This window comes from Trichosurus vulpecula, chromosome 2, assembly GCF_011100635.1.
Source record: "Trichosurus vulpecula isolate mTriVul1 chromosome 2, mTriVul1.pri, whole genome shotgun sequence".
Taxonomy (NCBI): domain Eukaryota; kingdom Metazoa; phylum Chordata; class Mammalia; order Diprotodontia; family Phalangeridae; genus Trichosurus; species Trichosurus vulpecula.
The window spans coordinates 55,765,983-55,780,751 of record NC_050574.1 but is presented as its reverse complement, the minus strand read 5'-3'; positions in this window follow the sequence as shown (position 1 = coordinate 55,780,751).

The window sequence follows — 14,769 nt, the reverse complement described above, 5'->3', positions numbered from 1 at the left end:
CTTAAAAATAAAATAGTTGGACTCTAAGATCCCTTTTACTTTTAAGTCTATGATCTTATGCTGTTTTCTGTATCTGATTTTCGCCTCTGTTGTATGGATCTGGCTCTCCCTCATCCAGTTTCCACTGGCTGGGTATGTAGAAAGGTGAGGGAGAGAAGGAAGCTATGTGTTTCTGGAAAACATATCTGGGAGTTGGTTAAAAAAATGCTCTTGGACCTTTGGAAGAGGGTGAGTGGCTAGTGACATAGCAATAGGTCTAATGACACTTGACCACTGAGTAGAGTAATTCTCTGTCTCTGTCTCTCTTTTTCAATGTCTCTGTCTCTCTCTCTGGCCCTGTCTCTGTTTCTGTATCTCTGCCTGTCTGTCTGTCTCCCCAAAACTGAGGTTACTATAGGGGTAATAGAATGTCATACCTGAAAGGTGCCTTAGAACAGATAATGTCAAAACTGGTAGAGAACTTAGAACCTAGAATACCAAAGTTAGAATGAACCCCAGAATAGATAATGGCAGATAAGGCAAAGATATTAGAATAAAGAATGTTAGAGCTGGAATTGACTTATTATTTTTATTATGATTGTTTTATATCATATATTATTATTACTAATATTGATAACAGCTGTGCTTTAAGGTTTACAAATCATTTTATATACATTATCTCACTTGACCCTCACAAAAGCCCCATGAAGTAGACGGTATCATCTCCATTTTTCAGATAAGGAAAACTAAGGATTGATGTCAGAATACAGAAGACTAGAGCTTAAAACAGGACTGAGTTAAAGTAATTTTAAATACTAGGCACTGCAGTCCTCTTGTTAGATGCATTTTAAACCTGTGACTTTACTCTGCATCTGTCTTCTTTCATGAATACAGCCTCATGAGTTTGAAAAGTTAGAACTCCTGGCTCTCTCATTCAGAGCTCTCTGTTAGACAGTTTTTCTATCAGGGAAGACGAGCACCAGCAAGAAGAAACCAACCCCTGGCTATTTGTCCTTTGTTCTCAAAGAGGACCATGACATCAGGAAGATGGATGCCATGATATGTAAATGAATTAGATTTAAATCAGGAAGGTCTGTGCAAAGTCACCAACCTCACTTTCTCCTCCAGAGCCATCTGGGTCCAGTGACCAGATACTGATTAGGACAACTGGAGATGGCCCATGATGTAATGGCATGACTTACCAGAAGACATGGACCTGAAGGGAAATGTTTAGACAGTACAGAGCCAAGGTGAAATGCAAAATACTTGTTCAGTAGTCCAGCAGATTACTTCATGCAAGTCTCAGTATCCTGAGAGAGTATAACAGTAGTTATGGTACTGTTACTCTTTGTTTAAGGCTTTCTATCATTGCATACTTACGATTTTTGTTTGCAGGGAATACATAGCCATTCTATACCAGAGCTACATTGTATAATGAGAACCTTTCTACTCCCCCTCCCTTTTTCAAGGAGACCCTAGACAAGAGCCAGACCTAGGCTTTAAATAATTCTCCGTGAGGCTCCAGGGAGAAGGCATAAAGAACCAGAGGCAAGAACAACAGAAGAAGAGCCTGACCCCTCTCTCTTCAGCAGGATTGAAACCAGTACACACCCTCTTGAGTCTAGAGCTGTAACCCCTGCCCCTCCTTTTTGGGGGCAAGGGGTTCTGTGAGATCAAAACTACTTTTCATATAATACTAAGAAGTTTTCATTTAGTGTAGAAAATGTCAACAGATATGACCAACACAAACAAAAGCTTTTATGAGATTCTCAATAATTTTTAAGATTTAAAAGGGTCCCAAGATCAAAAAGTTTGAAAACTGCTGACTTAGAACATAGAATATCAGAAGTAGAAGAAGTCTAAGAACACATAATGTCAGAACCAAAAGGACCCTTAGAACTGGGAGGAGGCCTTAGAAAACAGAGTGTCAGAGGTGGGAGGGCCCTTAGAACACAGAATGTCAGAGCTGGAGGGCCCTTAGAACACACAATGTCAGAGCTAGAAGGAACCTTAGAACACAGAATGTCAGAACTGGGAGGGCCCTTAGAAGACAAGATATCAAAGCTGGGAGGGGGCACAAAGCTGGGACTCAGAGGGTCAGAACTGGGAGGGCCCTTACAGCATGGAATATAGAGATGGAAGGGACCTCAGGACATAGAATGTCAGAGCAAACAAGGCCCTGGAACTCAGAATGTTGGAGCTAGGAGTGCTGGAAGCCAGAATGTTAGTGCTGGAAGGGCCCTTCCAGAGCTTCGCCACCGGTGCTCGGTGCTGCAGCAGGATGGCAGGTGAAGCCAAATATTTGTGCTAATCCCCATGCCAGTGAGTGACTCTCGGGTTACGGGCAGCCGTGAATAGGATCTGTGTTTCCTCGCGATCGGGTTTCCTGGAATTGCAGCAGGACCAGTTATCTCTGGGAGCCTCTGAGAAGCCTTCAGAGCTACTGGCTCTGGGCCGTGCCAGCCAGGGAATGGGCCCAGGCGCCCCTCAGCCCAGGCTTTCTTGACTCCCTTTGCCAGGGGCAGAGCTACTTACGGGGTGGGCGGACATTGAGGACAAGCCATTCAGAGAGGCAGCCTGCTGTCATTTGTGGCCAGCAAATGGTGAAAATAGTGGGAATAACTCAGGCTCTAGAGGAGCCAGGTTCCGATCCTATCTGTCCCACTTACTACCTGGGTGACAATGGGCAAAGGCCTTCCCTTCTCTGGGTCTCAGTTTCCTTGTCTGTAAAATGAGAGGAATTGAATTACATAGGCCTGTAAGAGCCCTTCTAGCTCAAGATCCCTTGATCTTACTTTGAAAATGGTCAAAGGCTCCCTCTCACCATTCAGTTCAACAAGCATTTCCCTACTTTGTGTGAAGCAATGTGCTTTAGGAGGGGGTAATAAAAACCAATGTGACACAGACCCTGCCCTCAACGGGCTTACAGTCTACCAAGGAATATGTATGTGCAGATATAAATATGATATGAGGTAGCATGTGATAGAGAAGAACAGAGACATCTAAACCAAGTTCAGCATTGCGGGAGGACAAGATGATAAGTAAGATACAGTCCCTGTCTTCCCTAGTCTAACCAGGAAGGCGAGGCAGATAAACAAGAAGCAGTTAGATGATACAACAATAGATAAAGCAAGTATTAGGCAGTGCAAGCTAAGAGTTCCTTTCCTTCTGTGGGCCTCAGTGCCATCATCTATAAAATGAGGGGTTTGGACAAGATGGTCTCTAAGGGCCCTCCCAGCTCTGACATTCTCTGTTCAAAGGGCCCTCCCAGCTCTGACATCCTGTGTTCTAAGGGCCCTCCCAGCTCTGACATTCTCTGTTCAAAGGGCCCTCCCAGCTCTGACATCCTGTGTTCTAAGGGCCCTCCCAGCTCTGACATTCTGTATTCTAAGGGCCCTCCCAGCTCTGACATTCTGTGTTCTAAGGGCCCTCCCAGCTCTGACATCCTGTGTTCTAAGGGCCCTCCCAGCTCTGACATTCTGTATTCTAAGGGCCCTCCCAGATCTGACATTCTGTGTTCTAAGATCCAGCTCTGACAACCTGTATTCTCAGGTCCCTCCCAGCTCTGACATTCTATATTCTATGGTTCCTTCTAGTTCTGACATTCCAAGTTCTAAGGGCCCTCCCAGCTCTGACATCCTGTGTTCTAAGGGCCCTCCCAGCTCTGACATTCTGTATTCTAAGGGCCCTCCCAGATCTGACATTCTGTGTTCTAAGATCCAGCTCTGACAACCTGTATTCTCAGGTCCCTCCCAGCTCTGACATTCTATATTCTATGGTTCCAACTCTGATATTCTGTCTACTAAGGGTCTTTCCAGTTCTTACATTCTAAGCTTTAAGGTTCTTTTCATTTCTAATATTGTTTGTTCTAAGGTCTTTTCCAGCTTCTATGTTTTATGTTCTAAGGTTCCTCCCAGGTCTGAAATTCTGCATTCTAAAGACCCTCCCACCTCTGACATTTTCTGTTCTAAAGGTCCTCTCATCTCTGACATTCTGTGTTCTAAGGATCCTCCCAACTCTGACATTCTATGTGCCAAGTGCATTTCCAACCTAACATTCTGTTTTCTTACAGTTTATATATATATAAACATATCTCTGATTTGAAATGTGGCAGAATATCAGAGACAAACATCAATATGGACTCAAAGGTTTGGAGATGGTATGTAGAGTAAGTAAGGTAAATTGGCCCCTGAAGATGAGTAAGATTTGGACAGAAAGAGAGGAGTATGGGGCATGCCAACTGAACAAAGACACAGAATTAGGTGTGAGCATGACAGGTAAAGGAGAAAAACTCATTAGGTCAGTCTCCAACCCTACCTGCCATTGCCATTCCAAACTATCTAGTAGGGCCCTCCAGAACCTCCTTCCTACATCTTCCCAACCTTGTCTGCATTTCTCTCATTCCAGTCATGATGTTCTAGCTTGGGCTGACAAACCTAACCCTTCAGGAGGAACTTATTTCCTCCAAAAAGCTATACCTACTTTCCACTCAGTCACCACCAAGTGAACAATGGGGCCTGGCAATGGTTCTATGGTCCAGCTCACTAGACTTTACCAAAAACTATGACACAGAGGCAAACCAGACTCTAGTTTGAACTCAAATAGCCAGTAGGACTTTCTGCTAGTATATCATTCTTATTACTATTATTAATAAAGTCATAAGTTCCAGGATCAAATTCACAAATGAAGTATTAAATAAATAATAGACACATTTAAATAAATTCCTATTTATCCAGGGTTAAGAAACAAAGTCCAAATTGGGAAGGGAGGAAGGGAAGGAAGAAAGCATTTATTAGGCACCTATTACATGCAAGGCATTGTGCTAAGTATGTTACAAATATAGTCCCATATGTTACTCAATTAGAATTTGCAATACATATATTTTTCATTCATTAATGAAGTATAGTAATTTGCTCACCTTTAATGCTGTGCTCTCTCCAGAGTTTCACTTTTTTCATTCCCAGGGCCTGTTCAGCAACCTTAAACAGGGCAGCTGTTGAGAGGGTCCATAGCCTCTAAGCCCTTATGGGTTCAAGATACAGAGGATACTCCCTTGCCCCTCAGAGGGCTAGCATGAGTAGCATTAAAGACAACACCTTCCTAAGTGCTGCAGTGCATTATTGGTAATTTTATGCCACTCTTTCCTTGGCTTTCTGATATGCCCTAAGTACATGGCATCAGTGGATGCCATTCACATGAATCATAGAACACACAGAACCCCTAGAACATAAAATGTCAGAGCCAGAATGGGATGCTAGAACATGGAATTTAAGAACCGAGACAGACCTTAGTAGACAAAATATCAGCGCCTAAGGGGGTCTTAGCACATAGGATGTTAGAACTGGAAGGGGTCTCAGAATAGAGGATGTCAGAATTTGGAGAGCCCTTAGAATATAAAGTGTCCAAGCTAGATAGGAATTAGGAATCTCCTACTCTAACACCCTTATTTGACAAATGGGGAAACTGAGACAGGGAATACTTTGCCCAACAAACAGCTAGGACAGACTCCCAGGTCTCCATATTCTAAATCTGGCATTCTTTCCATTACGTTGTTGCCAAGTTTTGGAGCTGGAGAGAGGCAGAGTCTCCTCACAGAATCTAAAACCTTAAGGATCCAAAGGGACCTTCATCCCTCTCTGGTTCTATTCCCTCATTTTTCAGATGAGGAAGCGAATGTTCTGAGTGATTTTCTCAGGGTCACCCAGGTAAGATCACAGAATCATAGGAACATAGATTTTAAGCAGGAGGGGATGTCAGAGATGATCTCATTCAACTCCCTCAATTTACACACGAGGAAGCTGAGGTCTACAGAGATTAAGTGACCAAGATCCCATAGGTAATGTGTCAGAGTCAGGATTCGAACCCGGATCTTCTGATTCCAAGTCCACTATACCACGATGTCTTGTGATGACTCCAAGAAACATATTGGATGCTGAGATGCTCTGAATTGGTTGAGTGGAAGGTATGAGAGAGGGGAGTCCAGGGCAAGGTTGCAGGTCTTAGATATTTAAATATTTGCTGTTAGACAGGACATTCTTCAGTTTATCAGTCAATTTGTTGAATTAGTCAGAGGCTCAGCCCTACAGTGGGCTGTTCGACCCAGATATTCCAGGGGCAGAATGTTACCTGCAGCTTCCCTCTGATACTGAGGGCACAGCAAATCACTATAGAGACCTTGAGGAGGCTTGTCCGAGACTGAACAGCACAAGATAGGGAAGGAGGGAGGGTGGAAAGGAGAGAAGGAGGAGGAGGAAAAGAGGGAGGGGAAGGCGGGACAGACAGGCCCCCAGGCAGCACATGTGCTCTTCCCCCGTGCCTCCCCACCCCAGACATATGTAGGCGGACAGGCATGACTGGGGTTAACTCCCTGGGGTGCTCCCCAGGCTAAGGTGAGGACAGGCACACAGACACACCCATCTTTCACTCCTGAAGAATAATACCTGGCATCTCGAAAGCACTTTAGACAGCCTTGCATTTATTATCTTATTTGAACCTCACAATGACCCTGGGAGATGAGGATTTTGGGAGTTCCTCTCTGTGTTTGACAGATACCACTGAGGTCCTAAATCTAGGGCCAGAAGGGACCTCAGAGGATGCCTTATTTCATAGATGAGAAAACTGAAGGTCAGAGACATTGAGTGATATGCCCATGGCTACACAGATGGTAAGGTTCAGAGCCAGGATTCCAACATTCTTTCTACTATGTCCTGCTTTATCTTATATCCTGAGAGAAAAGTCCTTTCTCTAGGGGCAAATAGGATAGAGACCACGGATAGGAGGGATGATCTCCCCCACGCCTGACCCTGGCATCTAAATCAAGAAGCACATGGTTTTCAGCTAGAATAGGGCCCTGCGCCAAAAGGGGCTGAGAGATGTCCAGGGATGGAAGAATCCTTGAGGCCAGGAAGGTTCCTTTGGAGGGTAACTTCTCCAGCCCCCGTGTGCAGGTGTAATTCACTCAGCTGGGCCAAAGGGAGAAAATGTGAGGGTGGGAAAGTTGCTAAGTGTGCTGGTCAGTGTGTCCATACATGTCACTTTAAAGTTTGGGGCCTCAGTTTCCTTATCAGCAAAAGAAGGGATAGAGACTAGATAATTTCTATGATCTCTTTCAGCTCTAATATTCCTTCAAAATCTGACATCCTATGTTCTTGAGCTCTGACATTTTCTGCCCTAAGGCCCTTCTCTAAGCATTGACAATCTATGTTCTAATGATGCGAAAGGCATCCAGAAGTAAAGCATTCTGGAGTAGAGGGCCCCCAGTCTGGAGCTGACAGAATCACCAGACTTTTAGAGCAGTGAAGTGTTATAAACATAATATGCCTAGATTTCAACAGAGCATTTGACAGAGTCATACACATTGACCAGATGGGAATAAATGTGGACTAGATAAGAGTACAATTAGGTGGATTTGATTAATTCAATGTTGAATCAAAAGAAGGTCTTTACTGGAGTGCACCAGTTCTACCATTTTGTCAATGCATTGGATGAAAGTAGGGGTGCCCTAGAACCAGCTTGTGCTGCCTAGTGAGAGGCAATTGTTCACTTTTCATTGTGAGCATTTACTCCTCAGAAATCAGCAAATGTCACGAATTAGGGCTTAATTTTTTGTTTTGTTAATTGTCTAGAGTTTTAAAAGTGATAGAGAAAATGGTAATAATGCATATTGAACTTAAAAGTGTGTCATGTGTACATTTTCTTTTGGAAAGTCATTTGCAAAACACAAAACTGATAAAACGCTGCATGACAACATCAGAGTACAAAAAAGGATCTTGACAGGCAAAAATGATGGGTGCTAACTAAAAGTGAAATTGTAGAGGGATATATGTAAAATTCTACAATTTAAATTTTAAAAACCAACTTCACACTCAAACACTAGCTTCGTGACTCTGGGCAAGTCACTTAACCCCGATGGCCTCAAAAGAAAAAAAAAACGCAAGAAAAAAATCAACCTCTCAAATATAGGAGGGGGCTTAGATATTGACCATGATACATTCCTCTCTCAATAAACTGCAGTGGCTCCTTATCACATTTTATCAGTTCCAGGATCAAAAATAAAATCCTCTGTTTGGCATTTAAAGCCCTTCCTAACCTGGACCCCTGATGCTTTTCCATCTTTGTACACCTTACTCCCTAACATGTACTCTTCGATCCAGTGACCAAAGTCTCCTAGCTGTTCCAAGAACAAGATACTCCATCTCCCAGCTCTTGGCATTTTTCCTGGCTGTCCTTCATGCCTGGAATGCTCCCTCTCCTCATCTCTATCTCCTAGTTTCTCTGGCTTCCTTTATGTCCCAATTAAATTCATACCCTCTGCAGGAAGCCTTTCCCAACCCTTTCAATTCTAGTGCTTTCTCTCGGTTAATTACTTCTTATTTATCCTTTATATAGTTTGCTCATGCATAGCTACTTGCATATTGTCTCCTCCATTGGACCTTAAGCTCATTGGGAGCAGGAATTGTCTTTTACCTTCTACCTTCCCAATGCTTAACATAGTGGCTTACATATAGTAGGCACTTAATAAATGCTTATTGACTGACAGATTGACTGACACTGTGAAAAAGATCTGGTGGTTTTAGTGGACTGCCAACTCAAAGTGAGTTGACAACATGATGTCACAATAGCCAGAAAAACTTAGGCAATCTCAACCTTCATTAGAAGAGACACAGTAGAGTCCCAGACTAGAGATGAGCAACATCCTATAGCCAGCTCTTTGCCCCGGCCAGAACTCATCTGCATATTTGTTTTGGTTGGAGACACTACCCTTTAATGAGCACTTTCATGAGCCTGCGCTTCCAAAAGAGTAGGTAGCCAGGACAGGGAATGAAATCAGAGACTGTTCCATGTGAGGGTCAGTTAAAGGAACTGGTCTGCAGTGTGTGTGTGTGTGTGTGTGTGTGTGTGTGTGTGTGTGTGTTCACTAGAAAAGAGAAGACTTAGCCAAATTCAAGCACTTCAAGGCCTGGACTGTCATATGGGAGAGAGACTAGATTTGTTTTGTTGACCCCAGAGAGAAGAGCTAAGAATTGGGGGAAGGTGTAAAGAAGAGGCGCAGATTGATTAACCCTATTTATTAGACTCAAATTAAAAAACAGCTGACCCAACCCTTCCACCTTCCAGAGGTAGTATGTAGCCTCTCACTGGAGATCTTCATGAGGAAGATGACCCCTAACCTTGTTCTGGATGACCTCCATTCCCTTGACCACTTGGTTCTTTCCACTATCCCTCCCACATTGGCCACACTATCCTCCCTTACCTATTTCACCCCCTTGGTGAATCAGTTCAACTCTATTCTCTACCTTCAAATCTTCTACTCCCCTCATCCTATCATTGATCACACCTTGATGAACCCCAACTTTGCATTACTCCCATCATGACTTCTAGTCACATGTTGATAAACAGAGCTGGAGAAAATAATGAAACTACCTTTAAAAAGACCTCATTTGACATTAACCATTCCTACTAGCTCTTCACCCTATATCTTTCCTCCCCTGTTCTTGGTTAAATTCTCTGAAAAGCCACCCACTCAGTGCCTCCACTTCCTCTCTTCTCATTTGCTTATAAACCTTCTATAATCTGCTTCCAATCTCATAATCCCACTGAAACTGCTCTCTACCAAGTCACTAATAATCTCCTTTTCTCAGTCCTCATTCTTCTTGACCTCTTTGCAGCGTCTGGCACAGTTGATTATCCTCTTCTCCTCAATACTCACCTCTAGGCTTCTAAAGTGTATGGGGAGCCACTGAATCTTCTTGAGTGGGGGTGGCAGTAGCATGTAAGAATTGGCATGGAATATCAATGTTGAGGCAATGTGGAGAATAGATAGTAGAAGGGAGAAGCTGAGTGCAAGGAGACCAATTAGGAGGCTATTATGATAGTATGGCCACAAGAGTCCCCTATGCATTTTTCACATGGCCATACAATATAGAGATATAGACATTTTATATAGATATATAATATATAATGTAACATGATATAATATATAATGTAACATAATACTGTATCATCACATTGTATTATACTATATTATATATATTCTCTACACATGTTCCCTAGTCACATATGTTCTCTATGTGCCCTCCCCCACTGATGGTATTGTAACTTAGGGGCTTGGTACCCTGTGTGTGCATGGGAAACAGGATACAGTCATTTCTTATCACTTAACTTGCTATCTTATCTGATTAAATGTCCTTCGCTTGGAAATAATGTATCTTCTACTTGGCTGATAAAAGTAAATGCACCTGTGGGGGCTCATGACCTATTTTGAGAAGAAACTTTCCATGGAGTATCCAAAGTTGGGGCAGCTTTTCTAGGGGTCTATGTGTGAGGAGGACTTTGTGTGCTATACCTACTACAGCTTTTCAAAATCCATTTGTCATTTTTAGCTCCTTGCCAGCCTCAGCTCATTCTAAATTTGAGCACCCTAGTTATAAGGAACAAGCCACACTTTTATATTCACCCTCTTTTATCTATTCTTGGTTCTAACTTCCACATCTGTCTTTTAAATATTTAAGCTGATCAAAGTTCCCTGTGTATCCATTTTAGTTTCTTTATACAATGTCCCCTTCTTCTCTTCATTCCTCTTGGGGCTCCATTCCTTGACTGTCTGGACCAGGGGTGGGGAACCTTCAGCCTCGAGGCCACATGTGGCCCTCTAGGTCCTCAAGTGCGGCCCTTTGACTGACTCCAAACTTCACAGAACAAACCCCCTTAATAAAAGGGGATTTGTTCTGTAAAACTTGGACTCAGTCAAAAGGCCATAACCAAGGACCTAGAAGGCCACATGTGGGCTCAAGGCCACAGGCTCCCCACCCCTGGGTCTGGGCTTTCTCCACATGCCACAGCAGCTTTCTCACCCTGGCAGTTCCCCGTGCCCCTGTGGCCCTTTCCTCTGATTGGCTGGTCCCTCCCTGAATCTCCAGACTTTCTCCATCATGTCCCTTCCCTAGTACTTTCTCCGTGCTCCTCTCCCAGCTTTTCAGCTCCCTTTTATGTAATGTCTTCCCCCATTACAATGTCAGCTCCTTGAAGTCAGACAGTGTCTTTCTTTTGCTTGTATTTGTATTCCCAGCACTTAGTGCAGTGCCTGGCACATTGTTTGGGCTTAAATGACTTGACATTCATTCTACTTAATGCCTTCAGAAATTAATTCTTGATAGCCTCCTTCCCTTCTGGGATGACTTCTCCTGTAACAATTTCAGTCCATGAGATGCCACCTATCCTTCCTTTGAAGCAATTTGCTCTCCAAAAATTTCGGGCCCTTGTCAATCTGTTCTCAGTTTCCCTCTCCTATTGATAAACTCTAAAATGAAGCTGTCACTTCTCCCCAGGATTCTGTCATGTCCACCACAGCAACAACCTCCTACTTTTTAATGAGAATCCTGTCCTGAGTAGCTCCCCTCGTCACTTCCTCTTCTTTTTGAAGGATGAAGTTGTAATTAAGGAAAACCAATATGAAGCTGTTCTTCTCTGGGAAAAGAGAATTGTAGCAGCTGGTCAGAATGACACTCAGTTAGTCAGTCAGTCAACAAGCATTTATTAAGTGCTTACTATGTGCCAAGTGCTGGAGATACAAAGAAAGGCCAACTGAGTTCCTGTCCTCCTTAGACTATGGACTCCTATATGCAAACAAGAGACAGAAAGGGTAGAGCAAAGGTATTCTTAGAGGGAAGGTGCTAGCAGAGAGGGGGAGGGAGATTGGATATGTGGACCAATAAGCTTAGAAGAGTGGAGGAATACAAGTAGCTTGCGAATGTGGGTGACTGGGAGGACAGTGATGCCGATAACCGAGAAGTGCAGAGGAAAGAAGGATCTGGAGAGAAATTGAATCAGCTGTTCTGGACATGATGAGTTTGAGATGCCCATTGAACATTGCCAAAATATCCAAAGGGCAGTTGGTAATATGAGACTGTAGCTCAGGAGAGAGGTTAGGGCTGGATATGTAGATTTAGGTCATGTGCATAGAGATGATCATTGAACTCATGAGAACTGACGAGATCACCAAGTAAAACAGTACAGAGAGAAAAGAAAAGAGGGGCCAGGACAGAATCTCCAGAAACACTCACAGTTAGCAGGTGTAACCTGGCTGAAGACCCCGCAAAAGAGACTGAAACACAGAGGTCAGACAGATAGGAAGAGAACCAGGAGAGAGGAACTTTAGAAAAGGCTGTCAGAACCGGGAAGGACCTTAGAACATAGAATGTTAAAACTGGCAGGAAGCATTGACTGTCCCCCATACCTGTAACACTCTCCTCCCTTGACTCCACCAGGTTTCCTGGCTTTTTTCAAGTTTCAGTTCAGATCTCACCTTCACAGACTTTCTCAGACATCCCCTTTCCCCAGTGTCTGCCCCTCTGAGATTACTCTGTATATAACTTGTGTACACACAGAATACATCTCTGTATATACCCAGTTATTCTCATGTTGTCTCTCCCATTATAACGTGAGCTCGACAAGGGCAGGACTTTTTTTGGGCTCCCCAGTGCTAAGTATGGTGTCTGGCACACCAGGTACAGGTAAGTGCTTAAAAAATGTTGGTTTTTTAATTGATTAACTGAACCCTAGAACAAAGAATGCCAGAACTGGGAGAGAGCTTAGACTTAGAGACTGTCAGAGCTGGGAGGCCTCTTGTAACAGGGAATGGTAGAGTTGAGAGGTACCTTAAAACACAAAGAATTTTAAAATATGAAAACAAAATGTATCAATAGAATTTATTTAGATTTTCAGTTTTTCTTAAATTATGAAAAAGCAACGCATACTGGTAAGCCAAGGACCTTTGAAAACATCTCATTCATAATCCTCCCTTTGCCCAAGGGGAAGCTAAGACCCAAATGGCTAAGAGATTTGCTCGATGTGTTAAGAAGCAGAGTGGAAAATGGAACCCAGGTCATCTGATTCCAAATCCCTTGCTGGTTTTCACTGTCAGGAGTCAGGTCAGAATGTGGAATCCTCTCTCCCAGCATTCTTCACATCCTATCATACAGCCTGCAGGCCAAGCTGGTCCTGTTTAAAGAAAGCTGTCCCACCAGGAGGGCTGGGAATGTGAAAGGGCCTGGGAAACCCCCCCTGAGCTCAACCTGTCCCTATAAGCCAAGAATGTCAGCTCAGGATTGAGGTTTGAAAGCCTTCCATGGGGCCTTTCAGCCTGAGGGCTGACCCTGAAAAGGGTCCCACATCCCCGCAAAGAGAACCTAGTGGGCTGAGGATTAACATGGCCTAAAGCCCACCACGCTTCATGGGATCACTTGGGGCAAGAGAGAAGAACTCAGGATTAGAAGCCAAATCCTTTCTGCACAAAGGGCAGCCCAGCAGCTCCCTGGCCCTTTAGGGATCCCCAGGAAGCAGACTGATCTGACCTCCCCATCGGAATGAGCTGAACAGGGCTGGTAAGAGGCGGGTCAGGCTCCTCCTTTGTCCTTGGGATCCCAAGCAAAGAGATGTCTCCCACACATGCACACACAAATACAGACTCCCCGGCACATAAGCAGCCCCCAGGATAAGATAGGAGATTCTTCAGCCAGCTCTTACGCAGAGCCAGCAGAAGGGCAATATCTACCTTGTTTGTGTATGGACACCTTTAGTAGACTGGTGACATCTTTGGACTCTTTCTCAGAATAAGGTTTTTAGACGCATAAAAATAGGGTTTTTAGATGCATACAGTTATCAAAGTATTTTTAAAAACAAGTTCAAAGTTAAGAGATACTAGTAGGGGAAATATTACCTAAACAGGCAGCCCCTTCCCCTCTTGGAGATTCTCACACTCTCCTGAATCTAAACCCTCGAAGATGAGTCCATTTCTTCCCTATTACTCTATCTCAATCAATTGATCAGGCAAGCAAGTAATGAACAAGCATTTATTAGGCTCCTACTGTGTACCAGGAACTCTGCTAGGCCTTTGGGCTATGAAGGCAAAGAAGGAAATAATTCAAAATAATATAGAAAATACTAGACTAGGAAGGGTCCTTGCAGTCACCATAAGATGATCAAGAAGACAACCACTGGTTGGAAAGATTGTAGAGAGATTTCTCAGCCAAGTGTGGGTTACACTAGATGGAGCTCTGAGCTCCCATCCAATGACTTTACAGATTAGGAAACTGAGGCCCAGAGAGATTGAGACGCAGCTAGTTGAGCATTAGAGCTGACCCAAATGAGATCAGACCCAAATCTCCTTCCCCTGCAAGGAGTGATCTCTATGAACTTCTTTCTCTTCTCTGACTAGAGATCAGACCTCAAACTCAATGGTCCAAAGGTCAGTTCTTTACCTTCCTCTACCCCAGTTCCACCCTCAAAGGAATGCCTTTCCTGACTTCCCCATCACTGAGAGTGGCATAGCCAATATATGAACAAATCTGCAAGCTCTTATTAATTGGCTATCCCATGCTAGGTGCTTGGAGGTGTAAGGAGAAAAATAAAATAGTCCCTGCCTGCAAGAAGCTTACTTTCTAGCAGGAGACATAGCTTCCTCATCTAAGACTATGCTGCTAAATATTTAACAACCAGCTCCCTGGGGAAAAAATGTGCCTATAACACATTTTTAAATTTAATTTGCATTATTAACATTTTCTTCATCACTTTATTAAGTCTAGACAATCAACAAAGCCATATATTTGTACTGATTTGTACCGTACACTAATTTGTTAGTTGTACAATTGTTTCAGTCACGTCCAACTCTTTGTCACCCCATTTGGAGTTTTCTTGGCAAAGATACTTGAAGGGGTTTGCCATTTCCTTCCCCAGTTCATTTTACAGATGAGAAAACTGAGGCAAACAGGGTTAAATGATCTGCCCAGGGTC